The sequence below is a fragment of the Nicotiana tomentosiformis genome, chromosome 11 (assembly GCF_000390325.3).
Source record: "Nicotiana tomentosiformis chromosome 11, ASM39032v3, whole genome shotgun sequence".
Lineage (NCBI taxonomy): Eukaryota > Viridiplantae > Streptophyta > Magnoliopsida > Solanales > Solanaceae > Nicotiana > Nicotiana tomentosiformis.
In genome coordinates this window covers 80,065,014-80,085,386 of record NC_090822.1, presented here as the reverse complement: position 1 = coordinate 80,085,386, position 20,373 = coordinate 80,065,014, and positions in this window count along the sequence as shown.

Sequence of the window (20,373 nt, the reverse complement as noted above, 5' to 3'; positions counted from 1 at the left end):
TGTGATTAGCAATATATATCAAAGTGAATGTTGGGCATCTTGGGCTCAACAAACTCACAAAATGAGTATGTAAAAAACGGAGTGAATGACAGCAATAGGGCATTTCGGTATCACTGTTAATTTCCTGACCATGCTTACCCTACGACAGAATTTCAAGTTTAATAATCCTCGCATGGCCCATAGGCAACACTTTTGACTTTAAAGGTTTGTTCACGGGTAAGCACGACTCAAAAAATTAAGACTATCCATTCTCAAGGACATTGAGGGTAATTTCAAGATAAAAACTTATATGAACTAGATGCTTACGTCAAATCATACTAGTTTACCATGGTGATAAAATAATGTGAGAATGTATATTAATTAATTATGATTTAATGATGAGTATGTTTGTGAAGAATATGTCACGTGTTTGTTAATTTGGTGCAAATATCTAGTGAAGATGAAATATTTACTATTGGCATATATATATATATATACCAGTTGTAGCAGCTATTAGTACCAAATTAGTTTCTCGGCACGTGTGTTGCACGTGTATGCCGAGTCATATATTATACAATTTTGTAGAATAATATTAATATAATTAAAGCAACATTTATAGAAATAATTATATATGAAAGAATAAAATATAAGTCCTGCGAATGACAAATAAAAATTGTTGTATGGTCACTTGTTTGTTGCGGTCAAGATGATTGAAAATCGTCAAGTAATTTTTTTTTTTTACTTATTTTAATTTTATAAGGTATAAACATGTATTTCTAGTGTATGCTCCTTTCATCCATTTAGGTTGCTCTGTAATGATCATAATTTTTGTTGTCGATATTGATATCTGTTATGAGTGTAATATAAAGTTGTATATGTGAAAAAATAATATGATGGACTATCTAACATTGGGATTTATTTGATGTATATTTTATTTATCATTGTTGCAAAACATAAAAGTACAGGAAGATATTTTCCGACAAAATTGAGAGGATATCCTTTATTTTTACAGGAAAAAATGCTGAGTTATTAGGATAAATATATGCTTGATAGCAAATTGACATGTTATAATTTATGCATTTATACATTGCAGTCATATCCTCCACAGATCATCCATGTACTATTGTATAAGCTTCTTGAAGAGTCCAACATGTAAGTCATTTGTTCGTAGATTTGGTTTGTGAACTTAAATTGTGGCAATAGTTCAAGTGTTAGAATAATAACGGCCGATACCCTTTTAATAATTATATAATAACTAAGTGTCAAAAGTTAAAAATTATGTTTTCGAAATATAATTTTTTTTCCGGGAGTTTTAATATGCATCTTTTGTAATATGAGTTGAATATGCACCTTTTGCAAATAAATATGACTCGATGGTGCTTATTCACCCACTTCTTCGACGTAATCTGACAAGAAAAATATTGACATTTTGAATTCCATTCTCCTTTTATGTTTTAATTTCTTCAACATTCAAACATTTGGTGGACAAAAAGTAAACTATTCATTCATAATCATACTAATTTATTAATTCATAATACCAACTATGAAACCACATTGAATAATTATATAAAATAGTATTATGTAATGATATTATTATAAAATAAACATAAATTTATCGATTCTCTCATATAGAATTATGTCATTTCAATAAATAATTAACCTTTCACGTCATACTCTTGTATTCTATAAAGTTTTCATGAATCAGAGATATTCCAAAAGCTTGGAGTAACTTTGATATTGCAATAGTCCCTTTCATTAGGTGGTCTTGCGTGTGCACACGATTATACATATATGTAAGATCATAAAAATTAATTTCTCATCATATCCTAGATAAGTCTTGGTAAAGTATTTGAGAGAGCCTGTGGCTGAGAAAGTAGGTCTCAAAACATGCCAATATGTAATACTGATATTATTATGTCAAAATAACAAGCCATCTGAATAAATATCATAAAATATTAATATTTCATGTGCCAAATTCTCAAAACGCCAAAATAAGAAACAAATGAAGAAACATAGAATTTATGAACTTCGAATTGGGATCAAATCCACAATATTTATAAACTACAAAATTTGAAATCTGGACTTACTTTCTTTCATCAGTCTCCCTTTCATCAGCATGATGTCAGTGTTGAATACTCCAAATGGTTATAAAAAATACTCCTAATGGTTATCAACTTATAATTGAAAACTCTGCTAATTATTTCTGTAAAACTATTTCCGTTGTGATTCAAATTCAAATATTACCTTCAAGAGTTAGAGAAAATATAGTGGGTCAAAGGTCGCAATTCTAAGCACACTAAACACAAACTCGGATGTCAATGCCCTTGACTAGTATTATCCTGTTGCTAGTCCCCTATTAACTATGTTTGAAATGATAAATTTGTTACGAAATAAAGACCATAAAGCAAAGACAAGTATAGAGAGAAACTGAAATATTATTCAATTTTCAAACTTATGTACATAATGAACTGAAAGCTCCTCTAGTTATAGAAGAAAGCAAGTTGTTGTATAAGCTGCTTCTGCAATTTGCTGTGTAAGCTGCTTCTGCAAGCTGCTGTGTAAGCTGCTTCTGCAAGCTGCTATGTAAGCTGCTACTGTACCAGATATAGATAATCTTCTACCGGAGGTAATGTTTATCCATAACGGAGTACCGAAAAGATAAGCTCATTGTACTAGATATAGATAATCTTCTACCGTGTGTGATGTTTATCCATAACGGGGTACTAAAAAGATAAGTTGTACCAAATATAGATAATATTCTACTGGGGGTAATGTTTATCCATAACGGGGTACCGAAATAATAAGCTCATTGTACCAGATATAGATAATTTTCTACCTGGTGTGATGTTTATCCATAACGGGGTACTAAAAGGAAAAGCTCATTGTACCAGATATAGATAATCTTCTACCGGGGGTGATGTTTATCCATAACTGGGTACCGAAAGGATAAGTTTCTTCAGGAGACTTATTTCCAATAGAGTACTAAATAGATAAACATATTTACGGCAGAGTCTCATATAGATAAGCTTCTTCAGGAAGCTTATTTACAACGGAGTACTAAATGAACATCCATAATATATTTATAACACTCCCCCTTGAATGTTCATTAAAAGATAATGTGCCTCATTAAAACTTTATTAAGAAAAAACCCGTGTGATAAAATTCTAGTAAAGGAAAAAGAATACACATATTTAGTAATACGCATAACTAGTTGTCTCATTAAAAACCTTATAAGAAAAACCCTATGGGAAAAACCTTAGTAAGAGAAAAAGAGTATAGCGCGTATTTTACTCCCCCTGATAAAAACCTGTTTTAAATATTTGAGTCTCCGCATTTCAATCTTGTATACCATCTTCTCAAAAGTTGAAGTTGGCAAAGATTTAGTGAATAAATCTGTCGGATTGTCACTTGAACGAATTTGTTGCACATCAATGTCACCATTTTTCTGAAGATCATGTGTGTAGAATAAATTTGGTGAAATGTGCTTCGTTCTATCTCCTTTTATAAATTCCCCCTTTAATTGAGCTACGCATGCAGCATTGTCTTCGTATAAAATTATAAATTTTTTATCACATTCCAAACCAGATTTTCCTTGAATAAAATGAATCACTGATCTCATCCATATGCATTCCCTACTTGTTTCATGAATAGCTATTATCTTAGCATGATTTGAAGAAGTAGCAATAATAGATTGCTTTGTAGAGCGCCATGATATGACAGTACCTCCACATGTAAACATGTACCCGGTTTGAGATCGAGCTTTATGTGGATAAGATAAATAACATGCATTTGCATAACCAACAAGATCTACACTACCTTTGTTAGAATAAAATTATGATGACTCAAAAGGTCATCTTATGCTTTAGAATTCGAATCTGCGCTCTTAAGCTTTAAAATTTTTATTTTTACCCTTCTCGATTTACGTGCGCAGTCCGGGCAGGTTTTCGGAAAGCTTTTATGTTGAAAACTAATTAAAATAAGAATTTTTGCCTTAAAAGTTAATTTTAGTTGACTTCGGTCAATATTTTTGGTAAACGGGCTCGGATTCGTGTTTTGATGGTCTTGGTAGGTCCGTATCGAATTATGGGACCCGGGCATATGCCCGAAATCGAATTTGGAGGTCCCTAGCTTGAGTTATGAATTTTTTATGAAAATTAAAAGTTTGGAAATTATTTATTTTTAAGAATTGATTGATATTTGGCATTGTTAGTATCGGGTCCATATTTTAGTTCCGGAGCTCGGTACAAGTTCATTATGATATTTAAGACATGTCTATGAAATTTGGTGGGAAATGGAGTTGATTTGACGTATTCGGACGTCCAGTTGAGAAATTAGAAGTTTTAAAATGTTATTGAGAATTTTATTTGAATTGGTGCTAAATTTAGAGTTCTAGGTGTTATTTTGGTGATTTGATCGCGCGAGCAAGTTCGTATGATATTTTTAGACTTGTGTTCATATTTGGTTTGGAGCCCCAAGGGCTCGGGTGAGGTTTCAGATAGGCCACGGGATGTTTTGGGCAGCTGAGGATTTATTCTTCGCGAAGGCGAAGGCTTGGTCGCGAACGCGAAGCGATGGGGGCGTTACCCTTCGCGAACGCGACAAACCAATCGCGAACGCGTAGCGTTAGGCACTGGGGAGGGGGAGTCAGCCTTTTCTTCATCGCGAACGCGAGCAATGCCTCGCGAACGCGAAGACCAGGGAAGTGTATCCTACGTGAATGCGAGCACTGCCTCGCGAACGCGAAGGCTTGGCAACCCATACACTTCGCGAACGCGATGAACACTGTCGCCCAACACTTAACAGAATCCAAAACAGGATTTTTGCCAAAAAACTCATTTTTCTCAAAAACTAAACGGTGAGGGGCGATTTCTCAAGAGTCATTCCTTCCCGATTGTTGGTAAGTGATTCTAAATCACTTTCTTTCAATTACCCATTACATTTCTAGAATTTTCAACCTATAATCTAGAGTTTACATGGTAGAATTAGGGGTTAGGGTAGAAAATAGGGATTTCGGAAATTTGGGGATTTAAACCTTAATTTGAGGGCGGATTCCAAAACTAATTACATATTCGGGCTCGGGGTGAATGGGTTAAAAAAAATGGTCCGAATTTCGGGTTTTGACCAAGTGGGCCCGGGGTCGACTTTTCGACTTTTTTGAGGAAAAATTGGAAAATTTAATTTATGCAATATAATTGATTCCTTTAGCAATATTTGATATTGTTGAGTCATTTTTGAATAGATACGAGTGGTTTGGAGGTGAATTCCAAAGGAAAAGCTGTGATTGAGAATTAAGTGGTCTTCGAAGCGAGGTAAGTGTTGTGCTTAACCCTGACTTGAGGGAATTAGGAACCTTAGATTATTTGCTAAGTGAAATTCATGTGAGCGGCGTATATGTGAGGTGACGAGTACCTATGCGCCGCCAATTTACCTGTTTTCCATGTTTGTCTATTTTTCTGATATTGTCTCATTCCTATGCCAAATTGCTACGTGTTATACTAGTATTGTTCAAATTATCGTTCTTATCATGTTTACGGATTTTTCTTGGGATAACTGAATTTTTATTTCAAAGTTGAGGTTGATATTATGGAACCAAATGTTGAAGTAAGGTTTGTACTTGTTATTCTATCTCCCTGTTGTTATTTATGCATTGCATTATGGTATGGGAGAGTGTTAATGCACGAAGGATGATGTCGTGCCATATTGTGAGTATTAATGCACGAAGGGCGATGCCGTGCCATATTGTGAGTGTTAATGCACGAAGGGTGATGTCGTGTCGTATTGTGAGTGTTAATGCACGAAGGGTGATGTCGTGCCATGATATGAGAGTAAAAGCACAAAGGGTGATGTCGTGTTGTTTCTATTAATTTTATAGTGAGATTGAGAGTAAAAGAACGATGGGTGATGTCGTGCATTTTTTCTTACTGTATTCACTATTCCTGTTGATTCATGGTATATTGACTGCTCCGGTGATCATTCTGTTGTAGTTCTTTATCTTGTATTCCCCTCAGTATGTTTTTCCTCCCGACATTTCCTGTTTGGTTCTTCATTTTTGTTGTTTGCATATACACTGTTAAATTGTACATGTTGATTTGTAGGTGCCTTGCCTTAGCCTCGCCACTACTTCGTCGAGGTTAGGCTAGACATTTACTAGTACATGGGGTCGGTTGTACTGATCTTGCACTCTGTACTTTCTGTGCAGATTTTGATATCGGCTCAGGTTGATCGAGATTTGCTACTGGTCCGAGGTCCGGAGACTCAAGGTAGATCTGTCGGCATTCACAGACCTTGAAGTCCCCGTCTATCTTTTATGTCCTATTGTTTTCTTTCATTCAGACAGTTGTATTTCTTTAAGACTATTACTTATAGTAAATTCTAGGATGCTCGTGAATTGTGACTCCAGATTCTGGTGGTAGTAATTAATACAGTTTTATGATATTCCGCACTTAATATATTTCATCTTAGTTAATTATGGTTATTTACTGAATGGAAATAAGAAATTGGTTAAACGATTTTTCTAACATTGGCTTGCCTATCAAGTGAAATGTTAGGTGCCATCACGGTCCCGTCGGTGGGAAATTTTTGATCGTGACAGTTGGTATTAGAGCACTAGGTTACATAGGTCTCACGATTCACGAGCAAGCTTAGTAGAGTCTGGAGAATCGGTCCGGAGACGTCTGTGCTTATCTTCTAGAGGCTATGAAGTTTAAGAACAAGTTTCACTTCTATTCTTCTTTGTCGTGCGATTTTGCTTTCTCAATACTGATTGAACTCTTCTACTCTTATTCTCTCACAGATGGCGAGAACACGTACCGCTTCCTAAGCTGAGCAGCAGCCAGAGCCTCTAGTGATAGCTCATACGTGGGGCAGAGGTCGAGATCAAGGTCGTGCCAGAGGCCGAGGCAGGGCTCAACCTAGGGCCCGAGTAGCAGCCCCAGCAGTGGAACCTCAGATAGAGATTGACGAGGAGGTTCCAGCCCAGACTGTTCCTGTCAGACCAGCTCAGGTTCCGGAGGGGTTCATTGCTACCCCAGTACTTCAGGACACTTTGGTCCGTTTGGTGGGCCTTATGGAGAGTGTGGCCTAGACTAGCGTATTTCCCAGGGCACCGACAGTCTCTCAGGCTGGAGGAGGAGACCAGACTCCTACCACTCCCACTCCGGAGCAGATACCTCCCCACTATCAGGCTCCAGCAGCTCAGCCAATCGGATTAGTTCAGCCGGTTATTGTGGCACAGGTCGGAGATGGGCCAGCTATGTCTTTTGAGGCTTTATGGAGATTGGACAGGTTTACCAAGCTCTTTCCTGTTCTCTTCAGTGGTGCTCCTTTAGAGGACCTCCAGGAGTATCTTGACATCTGTCACAAGGTTCTACGGAACATGGGTATAGTGGAGACCAATGGGATCGATTTTACTGTATTTCAGATGATTGCTTCCGCCAAGAAATGGTAGAGAGATTACTTGTTGACCAGACCAGATAGGTCGCCTGCTCTTACTTAGGACCAGTTCTCCCAGCTCTTCATAGAAAAGTTTATGCCTATCACATTGAGAGAGGAGCATCGCCGTCAGTTTGAGCGTCTCCAGTAGGGCAGTATGACTGTTACTCAGTTTGTGGATTTGGCCCGTCACGCCATTCTTTTGCTTCCCACCGAGAGAGAGAGGGTGAGGAGGTTTATTGATGGACTTACTCAGCCTATCAGATTGCAGATGGCTAAGGAGACTAGGAGTGAGATTTCTTTTCAGACTAGGAGTGAGATTTCTTTTCAGATGGTTCTTACTCAGGGAGGTCAGGGGTCTGACAAGAGGCCTCGTCATTCCGGTGAGTTCAGCGTTGCCTTATCTAGAGGCATGAGTAATTTTGGTAGAGGCCATCCTCCCAGGACATTTCATTCAGTGCTCCAAGCATCCCACGGTGCCTCAGATGGTCATGGCCCTCAAATGAATTATTCCGACCAGCTAGCCTACAGTGCACCACCAGCTCCTATTAGTGCACCTCCACTCCAGAGTTATCAGGGTAGTTATTCAGGTCGACAGGGTCAGTTTCAGGGTTAGCAGTCACAGCAACCGAGGTTATGTTATACTTGTTATGATCCGAGGCACATTGCCAGATTTTGCCCTCGGGCAACGAGCAGCTCACAGCATCAGAGTTCTCGTGCCATGGTTCCGGCACCAGTTGCTGCACCAGCTGCTCAGCTAGCCAGAGGCAGGGGTCAGGCAGCCATAGGTAGGGGCCAGACAGTTAGAGGTGGAGGTCAGGCCATTAGAGGTGGAGACCAGCCAGCTAGAGGTCGTCCCAGGGACGTACTTATGGGTGGTGGAGCCCAGTCCTGGTGTTATGCTTTCCCAGCCAGGCTTGAGGCTGAGTCATCTGACGTTGTTATCACAGGTACTGTTTCAGTTTGCAGTAGAGATGCTTTAGTTCTATTTGATTCGGGATCTACTTACTCCTACGTGTCATCCTATTTTGCTTCATATTTGGTTGTGCCCCATGATTTTTTGAGTGCTTATGTGTATGTGTCCACACCAGTGGGAGATGCTATTGTTGTAGATTGTGTTTATCGTTCGTGTGTGGTCACCATTGGGAGTCTTGAGACTCGTGTAGATCTTCTACTTCTCGACATGGTTGATTTTGATGTCATACTGGGTATGGATTGGCTGTCACCTTATCATGCTATATTAGATTGTCACGCCAAGACGGTTACCTTAGCCTTGCAGGGGTTGCCTCGATTAGAGTGGAGTGGGAATCTTGGCCATTCTGCCAGCAGGGTTATCTCTTATGTGAAGGATCGGCATATGGTCGAGAAAGGGTGTCTAGCTTATTTGGCTTATGTCCACGATTCTAGTACAGAGGTTCTTTCCATGGATTCAGTGTCGGATGTTTGTGAGTTTCTAGAGGTGTTTCCTGCAGACCTGCTGGGGATGCCACCCGACAGGGATATTGATTTCTGCATTGACTTGGCTCCGGGCACTCAGCCTATTTCCATTCTGCCATATCGCATGGCCCCGCCAGTGTTGAAAGAATTGAAGTAGCAGTTGTAAGATTTGCTTGATAAGGGCTTCATTAGACCTAGTGTCTCGCCCTGGGGTGCACCCATGTTGTTTGTGAAGAAGAAAGATAGATCGATGAGGATGTGTATAGATTATCGGCAGTTGAACAAAGTCACCATCAAGAATAAATATCCATTGCCGAGGATTGATGATTTATTTGATCAGCTTCAGGGTGCCAAGGTGTTTTCAAAGATTGATTTGAGATCTGGCTACCATCAGTTGAGGATTAGGGCATCCGATGTTCCTAAGACAGCTTTTCGGACTCGGTATGGGCATTATGAGTTTCTAGTGATGCCATTTGGGCTGACAAATGCCCCAGCAGCATTCATGGATTTGATAAACCGGGTGTTCAAACCCTACTTGGATTCCTTTGTGGTTTTGTTTATTGATGATATATTGATCTACTCCCACAGTCGAGAAGAGCATAAGCAGCATCTTCGAATCATTCTTCAGACTCTGAAAGACAACCAGTTATATGCTAAGTTCTCAAAATGCGAGTTTTGGTTGAGTTCAGTTACTTTCTTAGGTCACGTTGTATCAGCAGAGGTTATTCAGGTAGATCCTAAGAAGATTGAGAAAGTTCAGGACTAGCCTAGACCCACATCAGCTACAGAGATCCGTAGTTTCCTAGGTTTGCCGGTCTATTACTGTTGATTTGAAGAGGGGTTTTCATCCATAGCAGCCCCGTTGACCAGATTGACCCAGGAAGGTGCCCCGTTCAGGTGGTCAGACGAGTGTGAAGCGAGCTTTCAGAAGCTCAAGACTACTTTGACTACGACATCGATATTGGTGTTACCCACAGGTTCAGGATCTTATACAATATAATGTGACGCATCTCGTATTGGTCTGGGTGCGGTATTGATGCAGGGTGGCAAGGTTATTGCATATGCTTTGCGGCAGCTGAAGGTTCACGAGAAAAATTACCATGTTCATGATCTAGAGCTGGCAGCCACTGTTCACGCGCTAAAGATTTGGAGGCACTATCTTTACGGCGTGCCATGTGAGGTATTCACTGATCATCGGAGCTTGCAGTATTTGTTCAATTATAAGGAACTCAATTTGAGGCAGAGGAGGTGGCTGGAGCTATTGAAGACTATGATATCACTATATTGTATCATCCTGGGAAGGCCAATGTGGTGGTCGATGGCTCGATGCTTTGAGTAGAAAGTCAGTCAATATGGGTAGTCTCGCATATATTCCAGTTGGTGAGAGACCGCTTGCATTGGATGTTCAGGCCTTGGCCAACCAGTTCGTGAGGTTAGATGTTTCTGAGCCCAGTCGTGTTCTAGCTTGTACAGTTGTTCGGTCTTCTTTATTTGAGCGCATCAGAGATCAGCAGGATGACGATCCTCATTTACTTGTCCTTAGAGACACAGTGCGGCACAGTGGTGCCAAGCAGGTTACTGTTGGAGATGACAGAGTTTTGAGGATGCAGGGTCGTATTTTTGTGCCTAATGTGGATAGACTTCGTGAGTTGATCCTTGAGGAGTCCCACAGTTCCCGGTATTCTATTCATCTGGGCACCGCCAAGATGTATCAGGACTTGAGGCAGCATTATTGGTGGAGGCGAATCAAGAAGGACATAGTTGCCTATGTAGCTCGGTGCCTAAATTGCCAGCGGGTAAAGTGTGAGCACCAAAGACATGGGGGTTTACTTCAGAGGTTAGATATTCCTGAGTGGAGGTGGGAGCGTATCACTATGGACCTTGTTGCTGGACTCCCGCGGACTCAGAGGAAGTTTGATGCAATTTGGGTCATTGTGGACAGGCTAACTAAGTTAGCACATTTTATTCCTGTGGCAGTTACCTATTCCTCGAAGCGGTTGGCATAGATTTATATTCGTGAGATCGTCCGTCTTCACGGTGTGCCTGTGTCTATCATTTCTGATCAAGGTGTGCAGTTTACCTCGCACTTTTGGAGGGTAGTTCAGCGTGAGTTGGGTATGCGGGTTGAGTTGAGCACAGCATTTCATCCTCAGATGGACGGGCAGTCCGAGTGTACTATTCAGATCTTGGAGGATATGCTCTGCGCCTGTGTTATTGACTTTGGAGGTTCTTGGGATTTGTTTTTATCGTTAGCGAAGTTTGCCTACAATAACACCTACCAGTCGAGCATTCAGATGGCTCCCTATGAGGCATTATATGGTAGACGGTGTAGGTCACCAGTTGGGTGGTTCGAACTGGGGGAGGCTCGGTTATTGGGTACAGATTTAGTTCAGGAGGCCTTGGACAAGGTCAAGATTATACAGGATTGACTTCGTACAGCTTAGTCCATGCAAAAGAGTTATGTTGACCGTAAAGTTCGTGATATTGCATTCATGGTTGGAGAAAGAATATTGCTTCGGGTATCGCCCATGAAGGGTGTTATGAGATTTGGGAAGAAAGACAAGTTGAGCCCTAGGTATATCGGGCCATTTGAGATCCTCGAGAGAGTGGGGGAGGTAGCTTATAGACTTGCGTTTCCTCCAGGGTTATCCTCAGTTCATCCGGTATTCCATATGTCTATGCTCCGAAAATATCATGGTGACCCGTCCCACGTGTTAGATTTTAGCTCTGTCCAGTTGGACAAGGATTTGACTTACGAGGAGGAGCCGGTGGCCATTCTAGACCGGCAGGTTCGTCAGTTGAGGTCAAAGAGTTACCCTTCAGTTCGAGTGCAGTGCAGAGGTCAACCTATTGAGGCAGCTACTTGGAAGTCCGAGTCTAATATGCAGAGTAGATATCCCCACCTTTTCACCAGCCCTGGTACTTTTCTATGTTCGTTCGAGGACAAATGGTTGTTTTAGAGGTGGAGATTGTGATGACCCAAAAGGTCATCTTATGCTTTAGAACTCAAATCTGCTCACTTAAGCCTTAAAATCTCATTTTTACCCTCCTCGATTTGCGTGCGCATTCTGAATAGGTTTCCGGAAAGCTTTTATGTTAAAAACTAATAAAAATAAGAATTTTTGCCTTAAAAGTTAATTTTAGTTGACTTCGGACAACATTTTTGGTAAACGGGCCCGGATCCATGCTTTGACGGTTCCGGTAGGTCCGTATCGAATTATGGGACCTGGACGTATGCCCTGAATCAAATTTGGAGGTCCCTAGCTTGATTTATGAATTTTTGATGAAAATTAAAAGTTTGGAAATTATTTGTTTTTAAGAATTGATTGATATTTGGCATTGTTAGTATCGGGTCCGTATTTTAGTTTCGGATCCCGGTACAGGTTCATTATGATATTTAAGACATGTCTATGAAATTTGGTGGGAAATGGAGTTGATTTGACGTGATTCAGACGTCTAGTTGAGAAATTAGAAGCTTTAAAGTGTTCTTGAAAATTTCATTTGAATTGGTGATAAATTTAGAGTTCTAGGTATTATTTTGGCGATTTGATCACGCGAACAAGTTCGTATGATGTTTTTAGACTTGTGTGCATGTTTGGTTTGGAGCTACGAGGGCTCGGGTGAGTTTCGGATAGGCCACAGGATGTTTTGGACTTTGGAAATCTGGATTTTTTTGCAGAATCTGTGTTCTGGCATGTCCTTCTTCGCGTTCGCGAAGGTACTCTCGTGAACGTGAAGAGTAAACTAGGCAGCTGAGAATTTCTTCTTTGCGAACGCGAAGGCTTGGTCGTGAACGCGAAGCGATGGGAGCCTTACCCTTCGCGAACGCGACAAGCTCATCGCGAACGCGTAGCGTTAGGCAATGGGAATGGGGAGTCAGCCTTTTCTTCATCGCGAACGCGAGCAATGTCTCGCAAACGCGAAGACCAGGGAAGGGTAGCCTACGCGAATGCGAAGGCTTGGCAGCCCATACACTTCGCGAACGCGGTGAACACTCTCGCCCAGCACTTAACAGAATCCAAAACGGGATTTTTGCCAAAAAAACTCATTTTTCTCAAAAACCAAACGGTGAGGGGCGATTTCTCAAGAGTCATTCCTTCCCCAAATTGTTGGTAAGTGATTCTAAACCTTTTTGTTTTAATTACCCATTATATTTCTTGAATTTTCAACCTAAAATCTAGAGTTTTCATGGTAGAATTAGGGGTTAGGGTAGAAAATATGGATTTCGGGAATTTTGGGATTTAAACCTCAATTTGAGGTCGAATTCCAAAACTAATTATATATTCGGGCTCGGGGGTGAATGGGTAAAAAGAATTTGGTCCGAACTTCGGGTTTTGACCAAGTGGGCTCGGGGTCGAGTTTTCGACTTTTTTGAGGAAAAATTGGAAATTTTAATTTATGCAATATAATTGATTCCTTTAGCAATATTTGATATTATTGAGTCATTTTTGAATAGATACAAGTGGTTTGGAGGTAAATTCCAAAGGAAAAGCTGTGATTGAGAATTAAGTGGTCTTCGAAGCGAGGTAAGTGTTGTGTCTAACCCTGACTTGAGGGAATTAGGAACCTTAGATTATTTTCTAAGTGAAATTCATGTGAGCGGCGTATATGTGAGGTGACGAGTACCTATGCGCCGCCAATTTACCTATTTTCCATGTTTCTCTATTTTTCTGATATTGTCTCATTCCTATGCCAAATTGCTACGTGTTATACTAGTATTGTTCAAATTATCGTTCTTATCATGTTTACGGATTTTTCTGGGGATAACTGAGTTTTTATTTCAAAGTTGAGGTTGATATTATGGAACCAAATATTGAAGTAAGGTTTGTACTTGTTATTCTATCTCCCTGTTGTTATTTATGCATTGCATTATGGTATGGGAGACTGTTAATGCATGAAGGATGATGTCGTGCCATATTGTGAGTATTAATGCACGAAGGGCGATGACGTGCCATATTGTGAGTGTTAATGCATAAAGGGTGATGTCGTGCCATATTGTGAGTGTTAATGCACGAAGGGTGATGTCGTGCCATAATATGAGAGTAAAAGCACGAAGGGTGATGTCGTGTTGTTTCTATTAATTTTATGGTGAGATTGAGAGTAAAAGAACGATGGGTGATGTCGTGCATTTTTTCTTACTGTATTCACTATTCCTGTTGATTCATGGTATATTGACTGCTCCGGTGATCATTCTGTTGTAGTTCTTTATCTTGTATTCCCCTCAATATGTTTCCCCTCCCGACATTTCCTGTTTGGTTCTTCATTTCTATTATTTGCATATACACTGTTAAATTGTACAGGTTGATTTGTAGGTGCCTTGACTTAGGCTCGTCACTACTTCGTCGAGGTTAGGCTAGACACTTACCAGTACATGGGGTCGGTTGTACTTATGTTGCACTCTACACTTTCTGTGCAGATTCTGATACCGGCTCAGGTTGATCGAGATTTGCTACTGGTCCGCTGTCCGGAGACTCAAGGTAGATCTGTCGGCATTCACAGACCTTGAAGTCCCCGTCTATCTTTTATGTCCTACTGTTTTCTTTCATTCAGACAGTTGTATTTCTTTCAGACTATTACTTGTAGTAAATTCTAGAATGCTCGTGAATTGTGACTCCAGATCCGGGTTGTAGTAATTAATACAGTTTTATGATATTCCGCACTTAATATATTTCATCTTAGTTAATTATGGTTATTTACTGAATAGAAATAAGAAATTAGTTTAACAATTTTTCTAACATTGGCTTGCCTATCAAGTGAAATGTTAGGCGCCATCACGGTCCCATCGGTGGAAAATTTTGGATCGTGATAAAAATAAATCCATATCAAGTGTTCCCTTTAAATATCGCAATATATGCTTAATCTCGTTCCAATGTCTCCGTGTAGGAGAAGAGCTATATCTTGCTAGTAAACTTATAGAAAATTCTATGCCATGCCTTGTAGCATTAGCAAGATACATAAGTACACCAATTGAACTAAGATAAGGTATTTCGGGACCAAGGAGTTCCTCATCCTCTTGTGGAGGTCGGAACAAATCCTTATTCACTTCAAGTGATCGAACAACCATTGGTGTACTCAATAGGTGCGCTTTGTCCATGTAAAAGTATTTTAAGACCCTTTCTGTACAGGCAGATTGATGGATAAAGATCACGTCTGCTAAATGTTCAATTTGCAGACTAAGACATTTTTGTCTTTTCAAGATCTTTCATCTCAAATTCTTTCTCAAGATATTCAATTACCTTTTGGAGCTCTTATGAAGTTCTAACAAGATTTATGTTATCAACATAAACAGCAAGTATAACAAATTCTGATGACATTTTCTTTATAAAAATATATGGACAAATAACATCATTTATGTAACCCTCTTTCAGCAAATATTCACTAAGGCGATTATACCACATACGCCCAGATTGCTTTAAACCGTACAAAGATCTTTGTAATCTGATTGAATACATTTTCCGAGATTTTAAATTTTCTTAAGGCATTTTAAATCCTTCAAGAATTTTCATATAAATTTTATTATCAAGTGAACCGTACGGATAAGATGTAACTGCAACCATTAGATGTATTTCAAGCTTTTTATGTAGTGTTAAACTGATGAGATATCTAAATGTTATGGCATCCATAACAGGTGAATATGTTTCATCAAAATCGACTCCAGGTCGTTGTGAGAATCTTTGTGCGACAAGGCGAGCTTTGTATCTTTCAATTTTATTTTTATCATTCCTTTTTCGCACAAAAACCCATTTATGACCAACTGGTTTTATACCAGCAGGTGTTTGGACTACTGGTCCAAAGACCTCTCTTTTAGCAAGTGCGTTCAATTCTGATTTAATTGCCTCTTGCCATTTTGGCCAATCAGATCTTTGTCGATATTCTTCGACAGATCGGGGTTCAAGATCCTCACTATCTTGCATAATGTTAAGTGCAACATTACATGCAAAAATATTATCCACTACTATTTCAGATCGATTTAAATTAATCCCTTCATTAGTAGAACTTATTAAAAGCTTCCCACTCACTTGAGTCACGGGTTCATTCATTTATTCAGGAATCTCAGAACTAATCAGATTTTGGATCTCTTCAGGAGATCCCTTCATAGTATTGTTATCATTTGTCAATTTTCTTTTTCGAGGATTTCGATCCTTGGAACCCAAAGGCCTACCATGCTTCAGGCGTGCTTTAGGTTCACTAGCTCTCATGCTAGTAAATGGTCCTGCTGGGACATCAATTCGGATAGGCGCATTCTTTGTAGGGATATGTGACTTAGTTATCCTTTTCAAATCAGTAAACGCGCCTATCATTTGATTTGCTATATTTTGTAAATGGATGATCTTCTGGGTCTGCTGATTACATATAGGGGTACGTGGATCAAAATGAGATAATGATGAAACTTTTTACATAATTTCTCTTTTGATTTCCTTTTTCTCTCCCTCTAATTGTGAAAAAATTATTTTATCAAACCGACAATCTGCAAATCGAGTACTAAATAAATCTCCCGTCAATGGTTCAAGATAGCGAATAATAGAGGGTGATTCAAACCCAACATATATTTGTAACCTTCTCTGTGGGCCCATCTTACTGCTATGTGGTGGTGCTACTGGCACATATACAGCACATCCAAAAATTCGTAGATGGGCAATAACTGGTTCATGACCAAAAACTAATTGCGACGCAGAAGATTTATTATAATGTGTCGGTATGAGACGGATAAGTGATGTTGCATGCAAGATAGCATGGCCCTAGACAGTAGTGGACAATTTTGTTTTCATGAGTATTGGTCTTGCTATCAATTGAAGGCGTTTAATAACTGACTCTACAAGGCCATTCTGAGTATGAACATAAGCTATAAGATGTTCAACTTTTATCCCAATTGATAGACAATAATCATCAAAAATTTAAGATGAGAATTCTCCAGCATTATCAAGGCGAATAGCCTTTATACGATAATCTGGGAATTGTGCCCTTAATCGAATTATTTGGGCTAATAGCTTTGCAAATGCTAGGTTGCGAGATGATAGTAGGCACACATGAGACCATCTTGAAGATGCATCTATTATGACCATAAATATCTAAACAACTTACTTGGTGGGTGAATAGGTCCACATATATCTCTATGTATACGTTCTAAAAAGGCAGGGGATTCAATGCCAACATTCATCGGTGATGGTCAAGTAATCATTTTATCTTGATAACAAGCATCACAAGAAAATTCATTATTTGTAAGAATCTTCAGGTTCTTTAATGGATGCCCACTCGAATTTTCAGTAATTCGTTTCATCATTATTGATCCACGATGGCCCAAACGACCATGACAAAGCACAAAATTATTTGAATCAGTAAACTTCTGGTTTACGATAGAGTGCGCTTCAACTGTACTAATCTTTGAATAGTATAAGCCAAAAGATAAAGTTGGTAACTTTTCTACAATGCACTTTTGCCTAGAAACATTCTTTGTAATACAAAGATATTCCATATTCATTTCATCTATCGTCTCAACATGATACCCATTTCGGCGGATATCTATAAAACTCAACAAGTTTCTTCGGGACTTGGAGGAGAATAATGCATTGTATATAATAAGTTTTGTTCCCTTAAGCAGAAATATAGTGGCTCTTTCGAATCCTTCCATCAAACTTATATTACCAAAATATTTTGAAACATTTGTTTTTCCTTATGCAAATAAGAAAAGTATTTCTGATCTTTGAATATGACATGAGTTGTTCCACTATCAATTACACAAATATCTTCATGATTGGTCTTTGATCCAAACATAATTTGAGAATTATCCATATTCTTCAAAATGACATAAACAAAATAAATATGATAGTAAACATCATTGTCAAAGCATAACTTTTATTTATGTACAACAATTACATAACCATATTATCTACTACAAACAACAAAAAATAAAATATTTATATTTCTACAAATTTATCACTGATCACATGACTTATTTTTCCTTCCGGGAGTGCAAATTAATCAGCTACATCCAAATGGATAAAGTCTAAATTATCTTCATAAATAAAATTTGCTTCAGCATTTTTCTCTGTCTTCTTCAGGGAGGCTTGATACAGCTCAACACCTCAACCAGGTGCTTTGACGTACGGTATGCACGTGACCAGTGCCATTTTCCTCCACATCTATAGCATGCATTTTTTTTCCGTTGCTGCTTGCACCGCTTCATGCTTTTATTCCTTCCTTTTTCACTACTGGTGGTGAGGAGGGTTTTTTGGTGCATTATTATTACCATGATTAGTGTTTCTTCCCCGACCACGGCCATGACCACGACTGGGGCCACGTCCTCTTCCACGCTTAGCTTGGTGGAAGTTCGTCTCATTCACTTCAGGGAATGGACAAGAACCAGTAGGTCGGTTTTCATGGTTTTTCATTAATAGCTCATTATGTTGCTCGGATACAAGAAGATGTGAGATAAGTTTAGAATACTTTTTGAATCCCATCTCTCGATATTGTTGTTGCATGAGCATATTCGAGGCATGAATAGTGATGAAAGTTTTCTCCAATATATCATGATCAGTAATATTATCACCACATAATTTCAATTGGGAAATAATTCTGAACATAGCAAAATTATACTCGCTAATAGATTTAAAATCTTGTAGCCTTAGATGAGTCCAATCATAACGTTCTTGTGGAAGAATGGCCATCTTCAGGTGGTCATATCTATCTTTCAAATTATTCTACGGTATGACTAGATCTTTAATAGTGAGATATTCTGTTTTCAAGCCTTCATCAAGGTGATGGCGTAGGAATATCATTGCTTTGGCACGGTCTTGGTTTGATGCTTGATTTTTGTTCTTGATGGTGTCTTTCAGACTCATCGCATCAAGATGAATTTTAGCATCAAGCACCCATGACATGTAGCTTTTGCCCGATATATCCAGGGCTACAAATTCAAGTTTAGAAAGATTTGACATTATTTAGAAAAATAAAGTTTGTACCTCTGATACTTTCAAAGTATTTGCTCGAGATGACAGTCTCACGCTGATAACGTGTTATAAAATTAAGACTGTAAAGTAAAGACAAGTATAGAGAGAAACTGATATATTATTCAAACTTCAAACTTATGTACATAATGAACTAAAATATCCTCTATATATAGAAGAAAGCAAGTTGTTGTGTAAGTTGTTGCTGTGTAAGTTGCTACTATACCAGATATAGATAATCTTCTACCGAGGGTAATGTTTATCCATAACGGAGTACCGAAAGGATAAACTCATTGTACCAGATATAGATAATCTTCTATCGGGTGTGATATTTATCCATAACAGAGGAACGGAAAGGATAAGCTCATTGTACAAGATATAGATCATCTTCTACCGGGTATGATGTTTATCCATAACGAGATACTAAAAGGATAAACTCATTGTACCAGATATAGATAATTTTCTACCGGGTGTGATATTTATCCATAACAGGGGAACGGAAATGATAAGCTCATTGTACAAGATATAGATAATCTTCTACCGGGTATGATATTTATCCATAACGGGGTACTAAAAGGATAAGCTCATTGTACTATATATAGATAATCTTCTATCGGGGATGATATTTATCCATAACGGGGTACCAAAAGAATAAGCTTTTTCAGGAGACTTATTTCCAATAGAGTACTAAATAGATAAATATATTTACGACGGAGTCTCATATAGATCAGTTTCTTCAGGAAACTTATTTACAACGGAGTACTAAATGAACATCCATAATATATTTATAACAAAACTATTATTTTGGCTGTGATAAAAAATTCTCCAAAGTAAAACCAACTTGAATTTCACTTTCTTTCAAACTGAAAAGAAATGCGAACAATTCAACCCCGATTAAGCCTTTAGAAAAACAAAATTGAAAAGTCTGGAAAGTTGCAAACACTTTCAGGGGTGTCCACATTTCCATAAGTTTTGTAAATATTGAGACATAATTAAAATTTCTGCTTCTTCTCCCCTCTTTCTTCCTCCTCCATCTTACTTTAGAAAATTGAGGCTCGTTGCTTATTTGTGATTGATTCGGATTGGTTTGACAGAAGAACTTGAAGAACGCCATTGGTAAATTTTATTGAGCTTGATTGTTGAAGAAGGGAAAGTGAATCTATTAATTTCAAAAAAAAATTGGGTTTAATCAACCATTAAAATTTGTTATTGAATATCAAATATGAAATTATTTGAAGTTGATTTAGATCAATTTTAGTCAAATTATGCGCCTGAGAAACCCTTTGCTTAGCCTTTTTAATGAATATCTTTTTACCATATCTTAACTTGGACTCAAGGAATTCATTCACAGGCACGTGAAGTAGCGTGAAGAAAGCATGAAACCAACTGACAAAACCAAAAAGCTAAAGTGACATCATTACTACATGGGTTTATTTGCATTATTTTGACCAAGTAACCATTACCCATGTGGTATCCTGACAAGAATTATGCTCTACACAACACAATCCTTCAAAGAGTAACGTTTAAGGGAAAAACAACAAAGGCTAGGTCCTCAACTTCAAAAAAAAGGGGTAAAATAAAT